Source organism: Tachypleus tridentatus, unplaced genomic scaffold (assembly GCF_004210375.1).
Source record: "Tachypleus tridentatus isolate NWPU-2018 unplaced genomic scaffold, ASM421037v1 Hic_cluster_2, whole genome shotgun sequence".
NCBI lineage: Eukaryota > Metazoa > Arthropoda > Merostomata > Xiphosura > Limulidae > Tachypleus > Tachypleus tridentatus.
The window spans coordinates 25,380,096-25,404,983 of NW_027467782.1; the positions used below are offsets into that span (position 1 = coordinate 25,380,096).

Consider the following 24,888-nt stretch of genomic DNA (forward strand, 5'->3'; position numbering starts at 1 on the left):
GATTCAGCAAGCTTAGAGGTTTAGTTTTGTTCTAAACACATATCTTAAGATAACAATGCAAAATAATCCTTGTAAACAAAATATATATATATATATATCAAACAATTTAACCAATACAAAAAATAAACTAACATTAAAAGAAAGAAAAATAAAACATTACTTTATTTAGAGTCTACAACTATTTATCATCTTACCTTCATTCTTTCTAAATTTGTATTTACACATGTTAAAGGCTAGTTGAGAAACTAAATAAGACTTAACTTTTAATTTAAAAAATGAAACTTGACATCTTGCAGGACATGTCTTGGAGAAAGACATCAATAGTTTCAGGTATCTTAAGGGCAACATATGACTAGGTAACTAAACATACAACTTTTAAGGTGGCTATATGTTTTCATTTTCCTTTTTTAAAAATCAAAACATGCATAATAATTATTGGAAAGACTAACAATTTATAATAAAGCAGTATAGAGTGACATTTAAAATTAACTTTGATTACTTTTATGTTCCACTTACTTTTCAAGCAGAACTACAGCAACTTGTGGGTTTACCCTTAAGTTCTAACTATTTTCTTGTCCATAGTCATGAAAGTAGGTTGCCCAGTACCAAGTCATGAAAAGATCTAGAAGTTATAAGAAAATATAACTAGAAAAATTCTACAAGAAAAATTCCAGTGCACCAAAATAAAGTAAACTGTTATATGTAAATTAACTAACAAAAATTACAAGAAAAGAAGGAATTGTACACCATAAGTCAGAAAGTAATAATAAGAAATCAATTTTATTGAAAGGAAACTGATGGACTCTGTGACTAAACTAAAATAATTGGAAGATGTGATATCGAAAAATATATGTAACTATTTTACTTAGTAGAGTTTTCCACAGTTAATACATCTTTAATTATGTTGTATTTGTTTGTTTTGAATTTCATGCAATGCTACACGAGGGCTATCTGCATTAGCCATCCCTAATTTAGAAGTGTAAAACTTGATGGAAGTCAGCTAGCTATCCCTAATTTAACAGTGTAAAACTAGACGGAAGTCAACTAGCTATCCCTAATTTAACAGTGTAAGACTGGAGGGAATTACGTACTTTTACATTCACACTTAGACACAACTAGCTATATCATCTGATCTTAACATTAGAAACGGAAGGTGTATTTAATGGCCTAAATATAAGCATTGGGTGTAAAACATTATTGTAACAAAGGCTTAGTTGAAACACTACTCCACTGAAACCCTTGGTAATTTTTATCTTACTTTTGTCTGTACCTCAATGTTAATAAACAACTGAAAAAAATATAAATAAAATGCTATCTAACTTATCATGGTGCAATAAGTGAGCCTAGGGTATTATTTGTTTTATAATTAAGCTTAAAAATGTACTGTGCAATAACTTACTCTCAGCTCAATAAAGACAAAATATCAATTCTAAATCTAAATAATTTCTGAATTAAATTGTTTTGTTGTATCACCAAAGTTGACAAGAATAAAAAACAAACCAATAAATGTATGAAACATTCACAACATAAATACCATAGTTGACCTGACAATATCAATTGGGAGTTTTGTTACAAAACAATGATATAAATTGTAGACCATTACTATTAAAACAAAGAAGCATGACACAAACTGTTTATTATATATATTAACACCAGAGGGACATTTAGTGTTCCTTCTACCACACACATTATACTCTTTAACACTGTAAATACCTGACAGCCATAAAGCTTCTTATTTCCAAAGAATGCAACATGTAGATCTTCAATGTTTTCAGTTTACTAAAATGTTTAGTTAAAATAAAGTTATTTCAATTTTAAGTCTATCTCATGCTACGTTTATCATTTTTATAAAGTACTTCATAACTTAATGTTTCATGAAAATTCAAAATCTTCCTATTAACAGTAAGTAGAGCCAATCTTTATACATATACTCAAAAGGTGATTTAGAAAACTGTAACTTTTATCTCTGTATTTCTATAGACTGATGGAACCATTTTGGCAAATAGGTCTGTTCAGATACCAATAACTTTTTTGAATCTATTCAGTGTTACACAGCGTGGCTTTCAAATGCATCACTAAACTTTTGGAAAAGAAATATCAATAACTAACATACTGAGCAAGAGCAAGAATTTAAACTGAACAAAATACACTATTCATTTCAAGCAGGCCAAACTAGCCTAACAATCCTTTGACTGTTTATGAACATGTAAAACTGAATGAGTGCTTAAATCTTTATCAGTGCAACATATAACCCAAGAAAGGTGACATAAAATATCTTAACTCGATTGACTTATTCTTTTAGGATAATAAAGAGCAATGATTAGTAGGGCACATTACAAGTACAGATGTTGATGTCATTTATGTAAATAATAACAGAAGACATTCCTGTCATGTTTAGATGTACATAAAAGAGTGTGTGCATTACATGAAAGATGGCAGTGACAACAGTTAAAAAAATGTTAAAACAGTTTTCACAGAATAGAAAAATAAAAAGGAATGGGAATTACAGAAAATGATAATGTGAAGAAATATATAGGAAACAATACTAATATATGGGAAATAGAAAATTAATAAAAAATATAGGTGATATTAATATACAGGTAACAAAAACTAATATACGGGAAATAAAAAAATGAATAGAAATATAGGTGATATTAGTATGTAGGAAACAATCCTAATATATGGGAAATAGAAGCTGAGCCTTGAATACAGTACTGTAGTCCATATATAGAACAAGCAAAGCAGTGACAGCACCAGAACAGACCAACTTAATGTCAGCAAACTTGTTCCTGTGAATACCAACATGACCAGTTAATCAGAAAAACTGGATGTGAATAGAAGATAGAAGAAAAATAGGCCAGCCAGTGTTGAATATTGGGAAAATAAGGTGAGAATTAACACAAAGTGATTCTCTGACCAGTGGAGTGAAGAGAGTTGGTATAAATAGAACAGTGAGTGTACTGTGTAGCTTCAATATCATCCAGAACAAAAGAAATACCACATAACTTGACAGTGAACACAGAAACTGTGGAGAGGATATTGTAGAAAACCACCTAGCTGCAACAAACCATGGCAGATCCAATAGACTTAACTGATTTTAAACCATCTGTATAACTGGGAATGAAAGAATGGTTCAAAAGATGTTTGGCAATGAAAACAGTACAACCAAATGGAAGTATCAACCTTCCTCAAATGACTCAGAGAAAGGTAACAGGCAGAGGTGGTAATAAAACATAGTGTGGTGGGCTGATTGATGGAAAAAGCAACATCAATCTGTGACATACTGAACTCAGTCAGCTTCACCTAAATATGAAGACCAAAGGGAAGAATGGCTGACTGTATATTCCCAAAAAGTATAACCAGTGAAACCCAGTGTACAGACTCTGTACTGGAGACATATGGAAAGACCCTGTTCAAGACTGAAGTCTCAGATGGTGAATAGGGTACAGCATCTTCAAAGCCAAAGTCCTGGCAGAAACTTAAATAAGAGACAAATAGTTCAGTTTTGAACAAAAAATCAATCTGCTCCACAAGAGGTGGAAGAAGGGATCTGGATGTTGAAGATGTTCAGTGTCATTGTACACTTTGTATTTCAGTCGGTTGGTTAAGTTTTACTGCTGTGTATATTTGACAATTACATCATTATATTGGGTCAGAAAGGCATTGTAAAGTAATAAAATCAAAAGCAGCCAATCAGGAAATGTTTAGAAAACTGAGACTGTGCTAAAATAAAAATTGTTATTGCATTTTCACAATCTGCAATTATTTTGTATGTCCAACCTTTGTTTCACTACTTTCATTACAGTTGGTGTTATGGTGGTGAAGATGAGAGAGCAAGTTTAAAGTTCTATGAAAAATAAGAAAATCATATTCATTTAGATGGTATTATAAGTAAGGTAAATTAAACATAAAAACCATGAAATGAGCACAATTAATTATTCTGAGCATGAAAAATCACACTTTACACAGAATTACTTGACAGAGAATTCACAAATTAATGGATAAATGTTTTATGAAAGCAATTTACTTGAACTATAATTTCAGTTAATAAATGGCTTGTAACTTTTACAAAAACATTTGGCAAAACTCATGATGATACACTTTGTATATTTAGAACATTTCAGTGGTTAATGTAGTTTCATGTTTATATGGAGATTACAGAACTGGTCAGAATGACCAAGCACATATACAGGTTTAATAGAATATAATTTAATTGATAATGGAATATGTATGTGGATCACAATCAGTTGCCTGAATGTTTTTGTTTAAAGTGCATTTTTTTAAATTCTTCAGATACACTTGCCATTTTGGAAACTTCTAGTAAGCCTAATTTTCTTTTCACTTTTGATAAAACACCACCAGTGACTTCATCAGGAAAACTGCTCTTGATTGGATGCTGTAAAAAATTACTTTTCATAAATGTACTTGCTACAGTTAATTTTAAACATGAGTGAGGAATAAAATCAGGGAGAATGTTTATAATACATAATATAAAGTTTGTTTTTCAATGGCCCATAATTAATCTTTTTGTTAAAATACAGTTTACTACTAATTATTTGGAATTGGAAACTTTTGTATTAAGGTGGTTAATTACCTCAGACTCATTTCAGTCACATTCTTAACCATAATGTTGGCAAGTCTTTCTGCAATTTTATATCAAATCATATTTCTTTATTGAAGAAATTATAATAAAATAAATAGATTTTATAATCTTAAAATCCTTTCTATGGGAAAAGATTAAGTATAGAAAATCTTAGTGATTTACATAAAAAAACATAATTAAAGAAAAAGTTATTAATTCAAATTCTGTTAAACATTTATGAAACAAAAAGTAACTTCTGAATTACAAGGTGACAAGTGCCTGCAGGATCAAACAACTTCATGAGAAAGATCATCAATATATATTGCTCTGATCCACCAAACACTTATGAAGCAGTATACAGCTTTGGTCTTCTTACACAAGAAGAAATGATGATGTATAAAGGACTGTTCAGAGTGATGCAACTTAAACTGATTATCAAGTAAAAAAGAGGAAGTTATCTTTCTATTCAAGTCACTAGTTGGTCCTCGATGGTCTTCACTTGAAATATTGTGTGAGCTTTGTCTGAGTAATGACACTGATTTGTTGTAAATTGTTCTCACTACACCTACTAAAATTACTCCAGGGATGGAAAGGTTATATTAAGATCTCTTTACAAAAGAGCAACAGGCAGGGTTTTCAGTGTGTTTAAAAGTGGGTGATACTAATGAATCAGGGAGATAATTCTGTCATTGTACTATGTAGTGCTGGCTTGTGACTCTACACCATATTTTATGCACAATATCTTAAGGAAGATCCAGAGGCATGCTCTCCCAGAATTATTTAAAATAAGAAACGCCATTCTCTCTATTTTCTGGTCTATTTTAAAATAAGGGTATAAAAAATTATTAAATTTGCAATGAACATGTGATTTAGCATTTTCTGCATTAGGTGTAAAACAACTTTTCACAAATGTTATAACTTTTCTCCTTTTGTAATGTGAAGATGCCTTTGAAGTAGGCAAAACTCTTTGGTAAATATAATTTTTGTGGGGAGTGGGTGGGGTGGTTTGATTTACTGATTGAATACGAAACAACATGACTACATTTAATTTCGTATGATTGAGTAGAAAATGCCCATTAAGTACATACTACTGACCATACAATCTACATTACATTTTTCTCTCACAATAAAGTATTTAAAATTACTTTAAAACATATTCCTTTTATTTAGAACATGAAAAGTTCAGTTAAAATAATGTTGATGACTGAAATTTTACAAAATAAAAAAGCTTGTTGACAAGAAATGTACAAAACCAAAGAAACTAGATAGAATTAGGTAGATTCTCTGTTTTCAACTGAAATACGTGATTGACTTACCTGGCAACTTATGAAAAGCATGTTAAGAGCATTAAAAAAAAGAAGAGAGAAAATAGATTTTATTTAAATACATAAAATATTCAGGAAAGATGAATGTGTTGTGATTTCTTGTGATATATCTAAAAACCAAAGGATAAGAATATACAAGTTTATGATTTTAAAAGACACACTAGATTTCAGGTGAGACCAATTTTATCCTCTTAACAAGGTGTCATGCATAAACAATAAATTATCACTAGCATTAGTGTACAGCAACACCTTGCAAGATAGGAATAGACTCCAAGAGTGCATCCAGTGGCAAAGACAGGGTGGGCACATGCTAATCAACCAACAATGCCACCCCTACATGTGCTCATCCATCACACAGCCTGTCATTTCTGTACAAAAAAAAAATACTGAAAGGTAACTGTATTGGCAGGTTACTGGTATATTTCCTGTAAGGAAAGACATGCAGAATGGTAGGAAGCAATCTGTGTTTTGATGTCATCCAGATTACAACGTAAACCTTGACAGTTCCATTGTATCAAGTTGGACATTATTACTTATGTGCAGGTAAGTTGGGTGGAGAACCCTTCTGTTTTCGTCCATGTCTTTTGTTCTTTGCTGTCTTTATTTGAGGGAGTTCTGTCATCCTCCATGGATCCTGCCCTGGTTCGATTGGGTAGGTCTATGCTGTTTAAAGAGGATTCCAGTGACTGGGGACAAGAACAAATGATCCTTTTGCATCTTGTGGTGAGAGAAGATGATGCACCCAAAGAAATGCCTGTACCCAGAACTAGAGGAAGTGGATCTTGGGATTTGTTGGAATGTATGTTAGGGACAGAGATGGATGTTAAGTTAATTCATCAACTTTTTTAACAATGCAGGTCAAAATCCTTTTCATTTGGTTTGAGAATGATTCTTTTGGAGACACAGAGATATCTGTCTGCACTCCCACTGTAGTTGTGGGATGACATGCAGCAGCGATACATCTGAGTTGAAGTGCTGGATAGCAATTTTCAAGCCTCAGGATAAGTAATGTTATGAATCATTTTCAAATGCTGCATCTCTTTTTCTTCTAACCATTCTGGGCAAGAATGAGCACAGTTCAAAGAACCACAACATGACGTCTTTGAGCGACCGAAACACTGACACTGGAAATATCTGAGAGGGTTTGTAATGTATGGTTATACCCTGCAATTAAGATAACCTGCCTTGATTGTGGCAGGTTGATGTGGTAATATAAATATCAGAAAAAGGATGTGTTACACTCATACTGGTGGAGAGTTGTTGAATGCTAATTTGCACATGTGGCATACATGTGTAATTAGATAGTAATTCAAAGCTAGTAATGAGTGACAATCTGTGCACGAGAAGGAAATCATATGAAAAATAGCTATAACTGTGAAAAATGGTGGGTAATTGCACTGGAATTTCAATGTGTGTTTTTTCAGTAAAACTTTACGTGTTATGTTATTTTCCTCATTCTAACTCTACACCTCATATACCGTGAAAAGAAAACATATTGCCCTTTTTATTTTCAAGAATGACTTCACGACACATTTGACTATCTTAAATAGCTTTAAGCCCTTAACAATATATGTATATTTATGCTTAAATTTTATTGCTCTTTGAACTGTGTCTAACTAATGATATCACCACACATGTTGTGAACCACTTTGTAAACATGTAAATTACGTTACCTGAAGAAATTATGTAATGCATTGGTTACTAATGAGCATATCACAGGAAAACGTTTTTTTTTATTTATTTAACCTAATCTAAAACTTATATTTTATTTACCTTTATAATAATAAATAATACACATGAAAACTAAAAATATAATACATATCTGGTCTTTTTTTTATCAACTCTTAATTAAAACTATTATCATAATGGTATCACTGCACTAAATGATTGTTAGTTAATCAAAATACAACAAAGAATACAAAATAACATGCTGAAAGCACATATTGTCCCAGGAATATCAAAATTTTCTGGCTTTCTTACTATTTAATAAGACCCAATACAAATTTAGCTAAACTTGCCAATGTGTTTCCTGTGGGAATAAAATTTGCACTGGAAGCAAAATAAACAAACTCCTGTACAGAAAATTATGTGAAATAATATTTGGATTTCTGTTGGTTAAAAGTATATAGTTTTAAATATCAAAGAGAACTAAATATTGGAAACTTGTGAAAGAGAAAACTTAATTGTGGGTGTGGCTAAAGTGGCTTGATTTTCTAGTTTATACCTCTGTAACCAAATAAGATTGAAGGCTATAAAAAATTATACTTTGTCTGAGTAATAACAATATTATAATGAGCGACTTATGTCAAATTTTGTAGTTCTTCAAGAAGTGGTCAATGAATAAGAGAAGAGGAAATACTTAAAAAGCAAATATCACAATTTGGAAACAATGGAAAATTGAAGACATTTTTAAATGTTGTCTTATAAAACTAGGAAATTAAAACTATAATTTCCAAATTTATTTTACAAGCTTAGTTTTGTTGCCAAGTTTACTTACCATGATAATAAAAGTAATTTAATTACATTTTGAATATAACTCAGTAAACTCTCATGACATGCCTCTAGCAATATGATTAATGTAAATATGAAAGAACAAAGCCCAAGCACTGACCCTCAGGTACTCCATAATTAACAAGGGTACAGTTTCATTAAGGTACTCAAGTGATCAATCTTTTCTGAAAGTTTAAATAGTCTCAAACCAGGTACTCTACATGGAAACCATAAATATGTAAAAGGCACTGATTATGTGAGTACTTAGTTAATACACTGAACTTTCAGAAAAACATGTCATTCACATACCGGTTGACTTGCCAAACCTTTTTCTTTATTTATAATTACTTTCATTTTCATTTCTTTCGTAGATCATCTAATGTTTCCAGCTCTTATTTCATTCAATTGATCCAAAATAACAGTTCTTTTCCAATAAATGAGAAGACTGATACGATATGCATGTTCACGTAATGTAGGAATTTTACCTTTTTTTCTCAACACTTCACTTACGTTTATTCATTTTAAATTTTAAGTTTCTTTCAGTTTGATCAATGCATACAACAAAGTTAAAACTATAGCTTGCCAAAATTCCATCAGTAACAGCCTTTTATTTACTAGTATTCTTCAGCTTTTCCTCACTACCAAATTTACAATAAGTTGACTAAATTTGATTAAACAATGTTTATACCCCATTATGACAAGAGGGCACAATGTTAAAATTTAAAAAACAAAGGCAAGGTACCAGCAAGACTTATTTTTATATCAGTGTGATTGGTTTATGAAATTAGTTATTGTTTGCACTTGTGGAGGTCAGTACTGACAGAGAATCAACTATATAACTATTCAATGTATTATGTTTATTTCCACATTCCATCACTTTTCTCTGTATTAAGTCATCTACATCTATTCTTCACACATGTTAAACTGAAGATGAAAAAGTCAAAACAATATTCACTTATTATAAAATGATGGGAACATGAAAATGTATTATAAATTAAAATATACATATAGAAAGACATTCTCAGTTCATATTAAGCCTTATTCAAAACTTAGATAATTTAAACTTAAGCAAATTACTCAATTATTAATAAAGACATCTTAAATTCCAAGACTCAATAAATAACTGAGTGTGACTAACATGGAAATTTTGGTCTATATATATAAATATCACTATTCACTTTGGTTGGTGTTGCTTTTTAATTACCTTAACATGCTAATAAATAAATGCTGGTTAAATTGCTGAATGGTACCAAAATTTTTTCAACAAACTGAATGACAAGTTACTTGAAATGTTTAAACTTTTTAAAGTTACATGAAACTAAGCAGATACTAAATACTATAGAAATTAACTTACTTTCCACTTACAAGAGTGTCCTCACACATTCAAAATCACAGAATCTTGGCAGATGGTTCAATTCACACAGACAATGCCCAGCTTGTTGAAGCTTATTTCTGTTTGTGCAGATAGTCATGGCACAACACCACTGATATAATACAAAATTCTGCTTTACCACATGTAAGAAAGGAGTGTATTATCCAATGTAAACTTTTAGATAGGCTAGAATCATGATTTATCTTGGTGATAAAAACACAGCATTAGAACATTTAAACATGAGGTACAGCTCAACACAAGTACTTGTTTATGAAAAACTTATTCTGCATTTTCAAAGATTTTGTTGCTCAAAAATTATATCACAATGATCCATTCATTTACTCTGAATATGTAGATGAAAATCAAAGTTACAAAATAGTAGGTTATGCTCAAATTAATATATATTAAATGAAAGTGTTATTTTTTTATCTCACTTTCTGAACAAATGTAATACTTTTTATTCACTTGAAAGAAAAATAAAGACACCAAAATTAACTACTTTTTTATCTTTAACCCACACATCAATTTTAACACTTACACAAAAAGACACAGTGCAAAATTTGTTCACAAGCACACATCGTTACTCAGTATTTTAAGTTTGGTATTAAATCTTTCTTAAACAATACTTAAAGGAAAATTACATACAAATAGAGGCTTTAAAGAAGTTTGATTTTATTTTGTTGTTGTTTAATAAATGTAACAACACTATCAACCTTAAAATAACATTACTTGAAAATAACAGACAGTTGTCAGTTAGGTTTGCACTCAGCTGAGCCAATTTTCTATGACAGTTAGCTTTAGAAATCTCTATACAAGTCATACTTATTCACCAAGCTGATATCATATCTCTTACTATACACAAATATTGAAAAATTTGTTTACAAGGAATTTTCCAAACCTGAATTCAAGTGTCAACTCTATATATTTCAAATTTTTACACATTTTACTAGTGGGATAATATTATTTGTGAATATAGATGTCTGTTTACTGCATACAATTATGAATAAGAAAATAAAAAATTTTTTAATTTGTGTTTCAATTATGTCTGTTGTGTATATTTTTTTAAGTCTGTTCAGAAACTAAATGTTTTGTGTTGAGTTCTAATTATTTATGTGTTTGTAATTAAGCACAAATATACACAATAGGCTATCTTTGCTTTACCAACCATGTGTATCAGAACCAATTTTCTAGCATTAAAAGTTCACACACTGAGCTGCTGGTAATAGTGCAAGAATTCTAAGAACTCTGTTAACAAGTGCAAAAACATGAATAACTAATTCAAACTTTTGACATTGGGGTGTTATAAAGTCATTCTGCTCTAAACAAGAACATAAAAAGGGAAAATTGTTTGAAAATGTGATAAATACTCAAAATACCAACACTGCTGTTAGATTATTAGAAGTTACACCTTTATTGTAAGAAGGAATATTTTAAAAACAAGTACAACATTTCAATCTCTCATGCAATCATTCTCAAGAACAAAAGTTTTTACGATAAAGAAGGTTCTAGTAATTATATCAACACTCAACACCCTTAAAATGTGTTTAAAGAAATTTTAGAAAAACTATCTATATTCACAGCCAAATATTTGCTTTTTGTGGTTGTATAAGAAATGTTAGTGAAGTGATACAACTCTAAATATTTTGGTTCTTTCTAATAATCAACTACAGTTCAGAAAGATTAAGTACAGTAAATATAATTTCTACCAGAGTAACTCTAACTGACATTTTCATGTTGAAAGGCACCTTAGAGGCTGAATCAGTAAATGAACAGATCAATCACACCTAGGATTCCCTATTCTTAATTTTATGGCAGCATGTTTCCCTTAAAATATCAAAAGATATTACAAATAATCTTTTCCATATTTTGAATCCTTAGTCCCTATATTTTCAATGTCTTATCAAAAACTCTGAGAACCACAGTAAACCCTTAAAAAGTAAGAAAGCTAAAAGATTTTCTATTTAAATGCCCTATTTACATTCCATTTTCATGGCAGTGTGATCAACAATTGTTTTTATCCATTTTTGTTAATAATTTTACCCAGTTTGACTGTAATTCCTCCTCATTATCAAAATGCAGATTTTCTTATTACTACTTCCTTTCAATGGACTTTACCAATAACCTTTTATTGATGAGTCAATCAAAAATGTTAAACTCTATGTGTTAAACAAAGAAGATACTTTTACTTCTTCATGTAGTCTAACAAAAATGTTTATTACCCTTGTAATTCCTGAATATTTTAATTTGGACATGAAGCATGGTCCTCACAAATCAGAAACCAGGAAGTTTCATGGCAACAGATACACAAGAAACAAGCAACTGAAAAAAGAGAAGACTAATAAGATTAGTAGCAGCACAAGAGAATCACTTGGTAGAAAAATGCTGTTGATACTCATAGCAAGTACCAGTTTTGAAGCTAACATCTAAGCACGATTCCATGATGCAAGGTGCTTCTAAGAGAAAATCTAGACATTTGTATACTTTTAAAGGTATCGTAACAAAGAACATATCACACAAGAAAATATCCACAGTGGTAATATGTTTGTTGATATGGACAATCTATCAGAAGTAGCAAGGAAGTTTTGTAAGTGTTTCTGAGAGGTTGGTTGGTTGGTTGATTTAAAGTTTTATAGCACAAAGCAGTTAGGCTATCTATGTCAAACATCCAGTAAAAAAAGTAAATTTAGTAAAATTCATAAAAGGAAATTATGATAAAACAAAACAATGTTTAAAAAAACAACACATAAATAGCATAAAACCAAAGTTTACATCAAGTCTACAACATTAAGAGAAACACTACAGTAATTCAAGTTGTAAAGGACTTTCTGTAGTGTAACTGTAATTATCGTAACTCACCAGGAGGACAAAGAGGTAAGTACAAAAACCACCATAAGTCACCTGAAGTTGGCCTTTCTAGTCCTGGTTCCAGATTATTTGACGTTATGGCCATTTTCAAAAAAGGAAAGTAACAAAAATGTTTTAAAAGAAGTGTAGCAAAATTATAGACAGGATAACTAATGGGTAGTTCAAACAGCAGCATTAGTCACCTGAAGTTGGACTTTTTAGTCCTGGTTTCAAGTGATTTAATTTTACAGCCAGTTTCTAATTTCAAATCAAATTACATATACTGTGATTTTCAAAAGGGAGCCACATTAAAAATGTGTAATGTATATATTAAAAAACACTTAAATGGCATTAAAAAGATTAATGAACTTTATTATCCATGCATGTTAATAAACTAGACATTAAAGCATATTTATAATTAAAAGTTTTATACTATCTGATACAGAGATGCCAACTATTTCAAATGACTGAGCGTAATGATTGTAGACAGAACCCTTCCACAGTTTCAGTCCTTTTAGATTTGCCAGAAACAAGACAATCTGGTGAACGAGGCCTCTTTCTTTCCAACTTGTGAACGATCGCATTGGTGTTTCCATGCTGCTTAGAAAATGATAAATACCCATCGACACGAGCGCTGATTGGCTGACAAGCACTGATGACATAACTATGGATTCCCCCACGTACCCAGTAGGAGAAGCACTGCACTTAAACTATTGGTAGATGTCGGAGATACAAATATTTTTTTATTATTTCAAGCACAAACATGATTACTACAAGTAGCCATTTGGACTATGTCTTTTATTTATTATCAAAATTTATTTGTATTTTACTAGAAATTTTCTTTTCACCCCTTTCAAGTCCTGGGGAACAATTTATCACTTTATTGTATTGGCCAAAATAATATATAATAATTTGGGAGTTGCAACAAGTTGTAATATTTGTCTGTATGAGCATGTAATTGTAATGTATACACAAAAATCGTAATGATTACGTTCAAATCATAATGGTTGGCATCTCTGCTGATGTTCATGATTTAATTTCTCAGGTATGCAGTTTTGTGCTCAGAAGCAAACAAAGTAACATTTTTTATTACTTGGATAAATAAAATTACCAAAAATAGAGAAAATTGTTATCTCTATTTGCAATTAGTTTATTATTATTGTGACAATTGATTAAGTCATAATTTTGATTAAACTGCACAAAACTAATCAATGTAAATACTGCCTGAAGGTAACCAATTAAATTTTCCAGTTCTAAACAGTTCTCTCAGTTGTTTAGCATGCAATTGGTACTACAATACATGCTACAATAACAAGAAGAGGGAAACTTCAAGTCATTTCTGCATAGACCACAAATTATTTGTATACACTGGAAGGTTATATTAAATAAACAAACAATACTGTCATCATAAACTGAGACAAGTACCTTTATAATGCAATTTCTTCATACGTATGATGTAGCGTAGATTTATCCATACCAAATGAATGTTTAAGAAATCCTCTTGATTCTTAAACATAAAATTCCATTTCCAGAAGAAACTCCCTTCCCCCCAACACACAACAGAATGTTTCAAAACTTTCCAAACAATCACATTTAAATACTTTTTTCTTCATAACATTCCTTAACTGTTTCTAATTTTATGATAAGGACAGAAATAGTTGTTCACATATGTACAAGATATTGAAAATTTGTTCACTGACTACAAAACTTAGTACCAACAGAGACCAGGATTTTGTGAGGACTATACCCAAACACCAGCATCAAACACAATGCCCACAACACCTGTTGAGAACTTCCAACACTGGTACTTGGTTGACTCTAGCCCAAGTGGACCAGCCGATTGACCCAAGGGGGTCACCCAAAGCCCACCCATCTACAGAAATTCAAGGTCAAAGTGGTGTATTAGGGTTGAACCCCTAAACCACCAAGATCCACTCCTCCCCTTCACGGGTTGCCACGCACGGCAAACATGTGGGTGGATGTTTACATCCCAGAGAAGGTAACCAGACAGAACAGAACCTTACCTGGGAGGTCCCCTCACCACGTACAGGAATCCACACTGAGGGAACAATATAAAAAACCAACTTTATGGGGACAACAAAAAGACTAGAATAAAAATCCATACTAGAGTGGGAGACAGATTCTATAATTCCTTCTGTTAATAATGAAGATACAGAAGATCAGTGAGAAGTGGATAGAAAATAGAACAATAAGAAAGGTAAAGTATGAAAAAAGAAGATTGAAATTATGAGATAGGACATTCAAAGCCCCAGGTTGTTGGAGAAGAAAGTAAACTGGGAGATGAAGTGAGAGAGGAAAGCACTGACAGGACCAAGACTGGGACTGGTTCCAAAGAAGAATAACCTCTGAAGTCTAAACCCTGGATTCCAAAGGGTTAGGAGCAATCTCAAAAGACAGAACTATAAAAAACAATAGACAAGACAAAGCACCTAGATATAAAATGAAGGGATATGAACACCAAACTAAGGAAATACCAAAAACAGATAAATCAGAACAAAGAGAGAAGGGAAAAAGTAAAACTAAAGTAACAAACTGATTTTAAACCAACTGCATACTAGGGAATAGAAGTATGGTTCAAAATATGTTTGGCAATGAAAATAATACAACCAATTGGAAGTTTCAACCTTCCTCAGATGACTCAGAGAAAGGTAACAGGCAGAGGTGGTAATAAAACATCGTTTGGTGGGCTGATCAGTGGAGACAGCAATGTCAATCTATGACATACTGAACTCAGTCAGCTACACCTAAATATGAAGACCAAAAACAAGAATGGCAGACTATATTCCCAAAAAGTAGAGCCAGTGGAACCCAGTGTACAGACTCTGAACTGGAGAAGTGTGGAAAGACCCTGTTCAGGGCTGAAGTATCAGATGTTGAACAGCATACAGCATGTTCAAGGCCAAGGTCCTGAGAGAAACTTAGATAAAGAGACAAACAGTCCAGTTTTGAACAAAAAATCAATCTGCCTCATAATAGCTCCAAAATGTTCAGTGCCCTTGTTCACTTCGTATTTCAGTCGGTTGGATCACTTTTACTACTGTGTATATTTTACAGTTATGTCATTAGACAGGGTCAGAAAGACATTGTAAAGTAAAAGCAGCCAAATTGGAAATGTTTAGAAAACTGAGGCTGTGCAAAAATAAAAATTGTTATTGCATTTTCACAATCTACAATTATTATGTACTTCCAACATTTGTTTCACTACTTTCATTACAGTTGGTGTTATGGTAGAGAAGATAAGAGAGCAAGTTTAAAGTTCTATGAAAAATAAAAAAAATGATATTAATTTCGAAGGCATAATGAGTAATGTAAATTAAACATAAAAACCATTAGGTGAACACAAGTAATTTTATTCTTAGCATAACAAATCACACTTTACACAGAATTACTTGACAGAGAATTCATAAATTAATGGATAAATGTTTTATGAAAGCAATTTACTTGAAATATAATTTCAGTTTGCAAAAGGAATGTAACATTTAGATAAACATTTGCCAAAACTCATGATAATACACTTTGTATATTTAGAATATTTCAGTGGTTTATGTAATTTCATGTTTACATGGAGATTACAAAACTGGTCAGAATGACCAAGCACACATACAGGTTTAATAGAAGATAATTAAATTGATAATGGAATATGTATGTGGATCACAATCAGTTGCCTAAATGTTTTAGTTTGAAGTACATTTTTTTTAAAATTCTTTAGATACACTTACCATTTTGAAAACTTCTAGTAAGCCTAATTTTCTTTTCACTTTTGATAAAACACCACCAGTGACTTCATCAGGAAAACTGCTCTTGATTGGATGCTGTAAAAAATTACTTTTCATAAATGTACTTGTTACAGTTAATTTTAAACATGAGTGAGGAATAAAATCAGGGAGAATGTTTATAATACATAATATAAAGTTTGTTTTTCAATGGCCCATAATTAATATTTTTGTTAAAATACAGCTTACTACTAATTATTTGGTATTGAAAACTTTTGTATTAAGGTGGTTAATTACCTCAGACTCATTTCAGTTACATTCTTAACCATAATGTTGGCAAGTCATTCTGCAATTTTATATCAAATCTTATTTCTTTATTGAAGAAATTATATTGAAATAAATAAATTTTATAATCTTAAAATCCCTTTCTATGGCAAAAGATTAAGTATAGAAAATCTTAGTGATTTACATAAAAAACATAATTAGAGAAAAAGTTATTAATTCAAATTCTGTTAAACATTTATGAAACAAAAAGTAACTTCTGAATTACAAGGTGACAAGTGCCTGAAGGATCAAACTACTTCATGAAAAAGACAATCAATACATCTTGCTCTGATCCACCAAATACTTATAAAGTGGTGTACAACTTTGGTCTTCATACACAAGAAGGAATGGTGATGTTTGAAGGACTGTTCAGAGTGATGCAACCTAAACTGATTATCAAGTAAAAACGAGGAAGTTATCTTTCTATTCAAGTCACTAGTTGGTCCTCGATAGTCTTCACTTGAAATATTATCTGAGCTTTGTCTGAGTCATGACACTGATTTGTTGTAAATTGTTCACACCACAGCTACTAAAATTACTCCAGGGATGGAAAGGTTATATTAAGATCTCTTTAGAAAAGATCAACAGACAAGGTTTTCAGTATGTTTAAGTGGGTGATACTGATGAATCAGGGAGATAATCCTGTCAGTGTACTATGTAGTGCTGGCTTGTGACTCTTCACCATATTTTATGCACAATATCTCAAGGAAGATCCAGAGGCATGCTCCCCAAGAAATATTTAAAATCAGAAACACCATTCTCTCTATTTTCTGGTCTATTTTAAAATAAGGGTATAAAAAATTATTAAATTTGCAATGAACATGTGATTTAGTAAGGTGTAAAACATCTTTTCGTGAATGTTATTACTCTTCTTCCTTCAGTAATATGAAGATGACTTTGAAGTAGGTAAAACTTTTTGGTAAATATAGTTTTTTTGGAGGAGTGGTGAAAAGACTGATCACAATAGGCCAGGTGGTTAAAGCACTTGACTCGTAAGCGGAGGGTAGCAGGCTTGAATCTCGATCACACCCAATATGCTAGCTATTTCAGCCATAGGAACTTCATAATGTAGCGCTTAATTGCACTATTAGTTGGTAAAAGAGTCGTCCAATAGTTGACGGTGAATGATGTTGACTAGCAACCTTCCCATTTGCCTTACACTACCAAATTAGGGACGGCTAACGCAGATTGCCCTTGTGTAGCTTTGCATGAAATTCAAAATAACACTGAACACAATATTCCAAATGTTTGCTCTTAAGTTATATACCTGCCAGGCGAGTTCTTTAAAGAATTTTCATAACAATAATTGTGATTATCTAACAAGTATCATTATCAAACAATAATATTTTGCAATAAAAAATCGCATAATCTTTAGCCCTTGGTGAGCTCAGCAGTTAGCCCATTGTGACTTTGCTATAAGAAAACACACACACAAACACGTAATCTTAGTATTTTTTTCCATCTCATTTTAAATTTGTATACTTTGAATTAAAATCAAAGCTGTTTCCAAATTGAATTGTGGTTCTGTGGCATTACCACAAATTTTTCACCTTCTAGTTTCTGTACTTTGCCAGCTTTAGGCATTTAATCAAAAACTTCTATAATACATTATTTGTCTGACATCTTTGTTGCTTCTAAGCATTGTAAAATCACGTGCTTATATTAAAAATATCAACAATCAATTAGTTTCTTAGCAACACAGAAATTAGGAAACTTTTATAACCTTAGTTACATAAAACATTTAAATTTTAGTGCAAATAGATATAAAGTTATAGTGGAGATGAAATTACATTTACAAACATTTATTTTTATCACACTCGGTGCTTTAATAACCGCAATGCCCGCACAAACAAGAGTTAAACGTGAAGGTATTGAACTCAACGCCTTGAACAGCTTATTGTATTAAGTAGCTAATATCTATCACTGACTATATCTTTCACTTTCGGACAAATAATTTAGGGATGACTTGCGCAGCCACTCTCATGTAGCTTGTGCAAAATTCAAAGAAATGAGTCTTTAATTTTGATCTAGGAAGATATCTTTATCTGTTGGATCAACATGTCAATGAGAAAGCAAAATTTGAGAATAAATAGAGCACTTCGTATTGTTCTATCTCTTGGGTTTTGGGTATCATACGTACTCTGGAGGGTCAGGTGCTCTTTGACCTCTTCTGCTGTTCTTTATTTATATGATCATGCAGTGTTGGTTGGTGTTAGTTCCTGCTTTAGAGTCAGAGTGGGCTGAATTTACTCCGACCCTTTTAAGATCAATGTCCATGTACTGGTATACATATACAGATATTATTTTGCCTTGTCAGTAAGAAGTCTAGATTGATGGTGGCCCTTTTTTCAATATATATTATTATTTTATCTTTTTTCTTCATTCATTTTTTTTGTGTTTAAAATATGTGTTGATCGGGTAGAAGTGTTTAGGACTACCTCCATCATGTACGAGGTACCTCTCTGGTTCGCTTAATAATTCATTTTTCATCCAATCTTTATCAAAATACTTTTTTGTACGACGTAAGAGTCTATTTGGTATGGTTGGTATGTTTAAATATTTGTGTATGAATTTGAATGTTGCTTCTCTGGGAACTCTATATGCTGTTGTGAGGAGTGTGTTTTGAATTGTTTGCAACTTCATTTTAATTGTTTTGTCACTTACTATGTTGGAGCTGCAGCCATTTACTGGTCTGATGCATGTTTTGTATATTTTTCGTATATTGTCTGTTGATGCTCCACTATCCATGCAAATAAGACTCCAAGCATAGTTGGTTCTTCGCCAGACTTTAATTTCGTTTACATGGTTAGTTTTATGTCATAGGCAAGACTTAGAAATCTTGCAAATGTGGTAGGCAGAAGTAGTGTTCCATTCACATATTCTTCAGGCTGAAGTATTTTTTTGTATGTTGTCAACTATGTAAAGACGACAAGTTGTGTTTCTGCTGTATTTATTTTTATTTTGTATTTTCGACAATAATCGTTTATTCTGTTTAGTTGTTGTTGTATGTTTATGGCTGCTGTTGTTGGTGCTGTGGCACTTTTCGATACTGCCACATCATCAGCAAACTATGAGGAGAATCCATACTTAGGATCCTTCAATGGCAAATTGTTAACATACATGATGAAGAGTATAGAGCTGACCACCCCTCCCTGAGGTACACCAACTTCTGGAGTAAAGTACTCAGAAAAGGTTCCCTCTACATTTACTCCACATTTTCTATTTTTCAAAAAGGTAGATAACCAGCGAATAATTCCACGCAGTAGTCACATTTCCTTCACATGTAACTGTAGACCATTGTGCCATACAGTATCAAATGCTTTCTCAATGTCAAGAAAGCAGGAGACAGTGCATTGGTTTTGTTAAAGCTGTCGACTATCTCTTCAGTGAGTCTCACTAAGTGGTCAGTTGTTGTCTAAATTTTCTGAATACGTTTTGTTCTTCTGGTAACTTTCATGTTATCTCCAAGAATGTGGAGAGTCTGTTACTGACTATTCTCTCAAGAATTTTGCCTACACAGCTGATCAGGCTGATTGGTCGGTAGCCATTAGGTTTATCTGCTGGCTTTCATACCTTATGGAACATTAGAATATTAACATGCATCCAAGAAATTGGTATGTGTTCTAAGGATAGTGATAAGTTAAAAAGTGCTTTTGGTGATCAAACAATTTTGAGTGCCCTTTTTGGGAAGATGGCTTGTATCTCATCTTCACCGGAGATTTGTTTCTGTGTTTTTTATTGCTTCAAGAAGTTCATGTATGAATATTTCTTTCATTAGGATCGTGTCTTCATAGTTTATGATGTGTCTTGTATTTTCCTCAGATACACTTGTTAAGAAAAATTGGTTCAAATTGTTCTTTGTTGTTTAGAATATAATTTGTGACTTTGTTGTAAAAATAAGCATTTATATCCAGATCTGTATGCATTTTAAATGTATTCTGTGGTTGGTTCACTTAATTTAGTTTGTTTTAAATTTCGCACAAAGCAACACGTGGACCTGCTGCGCCAGCCGTCTTTAATTTAGCAGTGTAAGACCAGAGGAACGGATTCTAAAATAATTTAATCAGCCTAAGTGGACTTTTAACATGAAGAGAACTGTCACATTTAAAATACAACTGTAGTCATCATAGTCTAAAGAATTCTTGAAGGTACATTTAACTTGTTTTAAATATCTAATTTTAAAATAAGTGGACTGCTTGCTGCATGTTATTTTCAAATTTATCACTAACAAATCACAGACATCTACTATAGAAGAATCCTAAAATTTTGACGTATGTAGTTTCTGAGTACGAGTTGAATGTAAAAATGTGCACAAGTTTGCAGAGGAGTTAAAGTGTTGATAGAAGCCACATATTTATTTCCTCTATGGTTACTGTGTTTCAAAAACTGGAAAGTCTCACCTAAATACTAAAATTCATTAACTTCATACTTATTGTAACTAGTGACACACACAACATGACTAGATAGTGGTGAGGTCCACGATAAACTAATGAAAAATAAATAAAAGGTAGAGAAAAGTTCAGTTGAGGAAATTAGTATAGAAGTAAATATAAGGGTAGACTTATTTCTTACTATCATAATAACAGAAGTAAAAGATATAAAATAGATAACTTCAGAGCATTGGTAGGAATGAAAGATTTTGATATAATGGGAATAACTGAAATACGGTTAAACAAAGATGATGTGTGACAAACATTTCCTTCAAATATAGTGTTTATGTCTTTTTAATAATTAGAGTACAAAAGGGAGGTGGATTTACATGTACAATGTAAGTTACATCCTGTTTTAGTTAAAGATATCAAAGATAACAACAATGAGATTATATCCAGTGAAGTTTCTATTAGTGTATATGAAGGGAAATGACATTTAATGGGAATTCGTTACAAACAACCGAAGGATATTCACATAACTAAAACAGTCACAATGAGATTAAGGTTTCAGCTGTTTGTGAAGCCACAATTATGAGTGATTTTAATTTCAAGCATACAAAACGGGAAATGCTTCAGTCAACCTGTGAGAGAGAAAGGTTTTGTCAACTGTTCATAATGGCTTTTTTTACCAATTGGTCAAGGAATCCACTAGAAAATGCTCTGTCAGATTTGTTGTAACTTTGAAAATACAGGTAGAAAACTGGGGAACACATGGGTACAAGTGATCACTGCTGTATTAGGTTTGATGTTTTTTCCTGCATATTGAAATGAGAAATAACAATATTTTGATTTCAAATTTTAAAGGGAAACAACAAGAATTATCTGTTAACTGGGCAGCTGTGTTATGCTGAGACACTAAGCAAATGTGGAAAATCTTCAAAGAAAAAACTGTCAATGTTCAAGGTAAATATTTTCCTTACAGAAAGAATAGGAAAGCAGCAAGTAAAAATAATGTTGGCTCACAAAGAGTTATAGAAATAAAATTAATGAGAAGCATAATAAATTGGAAATTAGGTGATGAAAATTGTCCCAATACTTAAAGACCCATTAGTCTTACATCAGTTGTGGAACACATTTTGGAGAATCTGATTAAAAAAAAACTCCAAAAATTTATTTAACCAAGCTAAGAATTTTATTAGATAACTAACATGATTTCACTGATGGAAAACCTTGCCTCAGAAATCTGTTGACATTTTTTCAAAAGGTTACTACTTGTGTAAATGAGAGTAAGAGGAGATCTGGAAGAAAGGATTGTCACAAATGCAGTTCAACCAAACCAGATTAATGTCACAAATGAGGTACCTCAGGGTTCAAGTCTTAGAACCTTTGCTCTTTTTGATTTGCATCCATGACACAGATGAAAGAATGGTCAATAAATTACTTAAATGTGGAGATTACATTAAGACATAGAGTGTTACTACCTGTGAATAGGATGCCACTGATTTACAGAAGGATTTATATCATTCAGTGAATTGGGCAAATAAATGGCAGATGGGATTTAATTACAATAAATGCAAAATAGTGCTGGTGAGTTATGATTTGAATAACAATTTGGATGGGAATAATATAAACAGTGTCATGAAAAATAAGAATCTTGATGTAATAGCTGATCAGTCTCATAAGCTATCCAAGCATTGTGTTATTGCTGGTGGTAGGACAAATAAATTTTATGTTATATCTAAAGAGATTTTCAATACGAGTCTAAAGCAGTTATAATTTTATTGTATGGTTCATATGTTGTCATCATATTGGAGTATTGTGTTCAGTCTTGGTATCCTTATCTTAGGAAGGGCTTTGAATTGTTTGAAGGGTTCAAAGTTGGGTTACTAGAATGGTGCTTAGGATGGAGGAGTTGTCATATGAGGAGTGGCTGAAATCTCTTGTACTGCTTTCTCTTGGAATAAAAAGAATTGGAGGAGGGGTGTGATATGATTGAGATGTTAAAGATTGTAAAGGGAATTGATGATGTTGATGCATCATAATTGTGCATAATTAACAGTGAGAATAGTAGGGCTAGAGGACTCTAGTATAAACACTGGCAGGTTGGTTCGTTGATTTAATGTTTTATGGCACAAAGCAGCTAGGTTATCTGTACCAAACATCCAGTAAAAAGGTAAAAGTAAATTTAGTAAAATTCATAAAAGGAAATCAAGGTAAAACAAAACAAAGTTTAAAAACAACATAAATAGCATAAGACCAATGTTTACATCTAGTCTACAACATCAACAATACAGTAATTCAAAGTTGTAAAGGACTTTCTGTAGCATGACTGTAATAATCATAACTCACCAGAAAGACTAACAGGTAAGTTCAAAAAACACCATCAGTAAACTGAAGTTGGCCTTTCCAGTCCTGGTTTCAAGTTACTTAATGGACACTGGCAGAGTAGAAGTCACCTTCAGCTAAGATAACTTTATTTTTCTTACAAGATAGTTAGCCTTTGAAGTGAGTTTTCTTTGGATGTTATGGAGCAGAAAATTTAAACAAGTTTAACAGAAAGCTTGATAAGTATATGAATAAGTGTTGGCTTTAAGACTTCTAAAAATTAATTCATTAACATTTATAGTTTGAATTAGAGGATGTAAGAGCCAGGATGGACCAAGAGATCCCATACTGTTCCAAAACGTTATATATTATGTCCAGTGCTTCAGACTGCAGTCTAATTCCAGAAGATTTAATATGTTTCTAATGCAACAATAAAACTTTTGTCGATAATGTAGCTTCGAACTCAGCTTTGTTGTTAGTATTACATGGTTCACTATGGTACTGAAAGAGTAAGACCATACAACATAGGAGAATATAGTATTGGGTAAACTGAATTCTAAAAAAAGTTCTATTCTAACATCTAACTCATGATTCTATTTCGGATCAACTGTCCATTTGATTACAAACGTACCTTTATGCTAATGTTTATGCTTTAATGGTTGAGGTTATGTTTATTTCTGCATGCATCATACTTGGGCCAACAAAGTATAGCAAAAATATAAATTCTCTTTCTGAGAGTATGAATAACCTGGTTCTGAATTACATTGAGTTGGCTAGGTCACTTGGCATATTACATTTTGTCTTTTGCAAAAAAAGAACATCCTAAACAACCAAGAATGTTTGGCAACCAGAAAATAAAACATTTAAACTCACCATTTACACTAAAGTTATCTAAACTGTGATAACCGAAAGCTGTAAATTTCCTATTGAAAATCCTTATTTTTTCGGTATCAAACAATGAACTATGGTCTACAAAAGACCTCTGCGCTACATAGTGGTTAGATTTTGTATAACGTTATATTTACATACTTTTTCAATTATAAATAAGCATTAATTATAGATTATGAAAAATAAAATAACTCTTCTTTGTTTGGTTGGTTGGTAAGTACAAAACAACACAACAGGCTATCTGCGTTCTGCCTACCACAAGTATCAAAATCCGATTTTGAAAGTTATAAGCCCCCAGACTTTCCGCTTAGCCACTGGGAAAATAACATTTGAACATAGATTGTGTATTGATATCGAGCAATGTACAGTAAATACACTCTTTGGTAAGAAATGAGTCTTAATGAAGGTTTCTGAAATAAATTAGAGCCATGTTTGTGATTTCAGAAAAAATACTAACAAGCAAATAAATAAATTGAAATTTGATGTCTTTAGACAAAAACTGTTTTAAATAACCACGAAACAGATTAAAAGGGAAGTTAGTTTTCAAAAGCTGTAATTTTATTTATGTACAGTTTCATAAATTATTATGGAAAAGTGAGCGAAACACTAATAATCAGAAACTTAGGGACTGGTA

At 31.8% G+C, this 24,888-nt stretch overlaps 1 long non-coding RNA gene across 12 annotated transcripts in view; it reads right to left on the reverse strand.

The window, feature by feature from the left end:
• Nucleotides 1-225: 225 nt before the first annotated feature.
• LOC143242904 (uncharacterized) overlaps nt 226-24,888 on the reverse strand; it is a 176,851-nt gene continuing 152,188 nt past the window's right edge. For 6 of the 12 annotated variants that reach the window (XR_013023394.1, XR_013023390.1, XR_013023392.1 and 3 more), the window contains 4 exons: nt 16,354-16,446; nt 9,763-9,881; nt 4,304-4,396; nt 226-622 (listed from right to left, as the gene is read on the reverse strand). This is a non-coding gene — a long non-coding RNA (uncharacterized LOC143242904). Of the gene's footprint in view, nt 623-4,303; nt 4,397-9,751; nt 9,882-12,625; nt 13,662-16,353; nt 16,447-23,390; nt 24,216-24,239; nt 24,584-24,888 lie in introns of those variants that run through there. The other 6 variants (XR_013023402.1, XR_013023400.1, XR_013023396.1 and 3 more) reach the window with 5 other exon arrangements.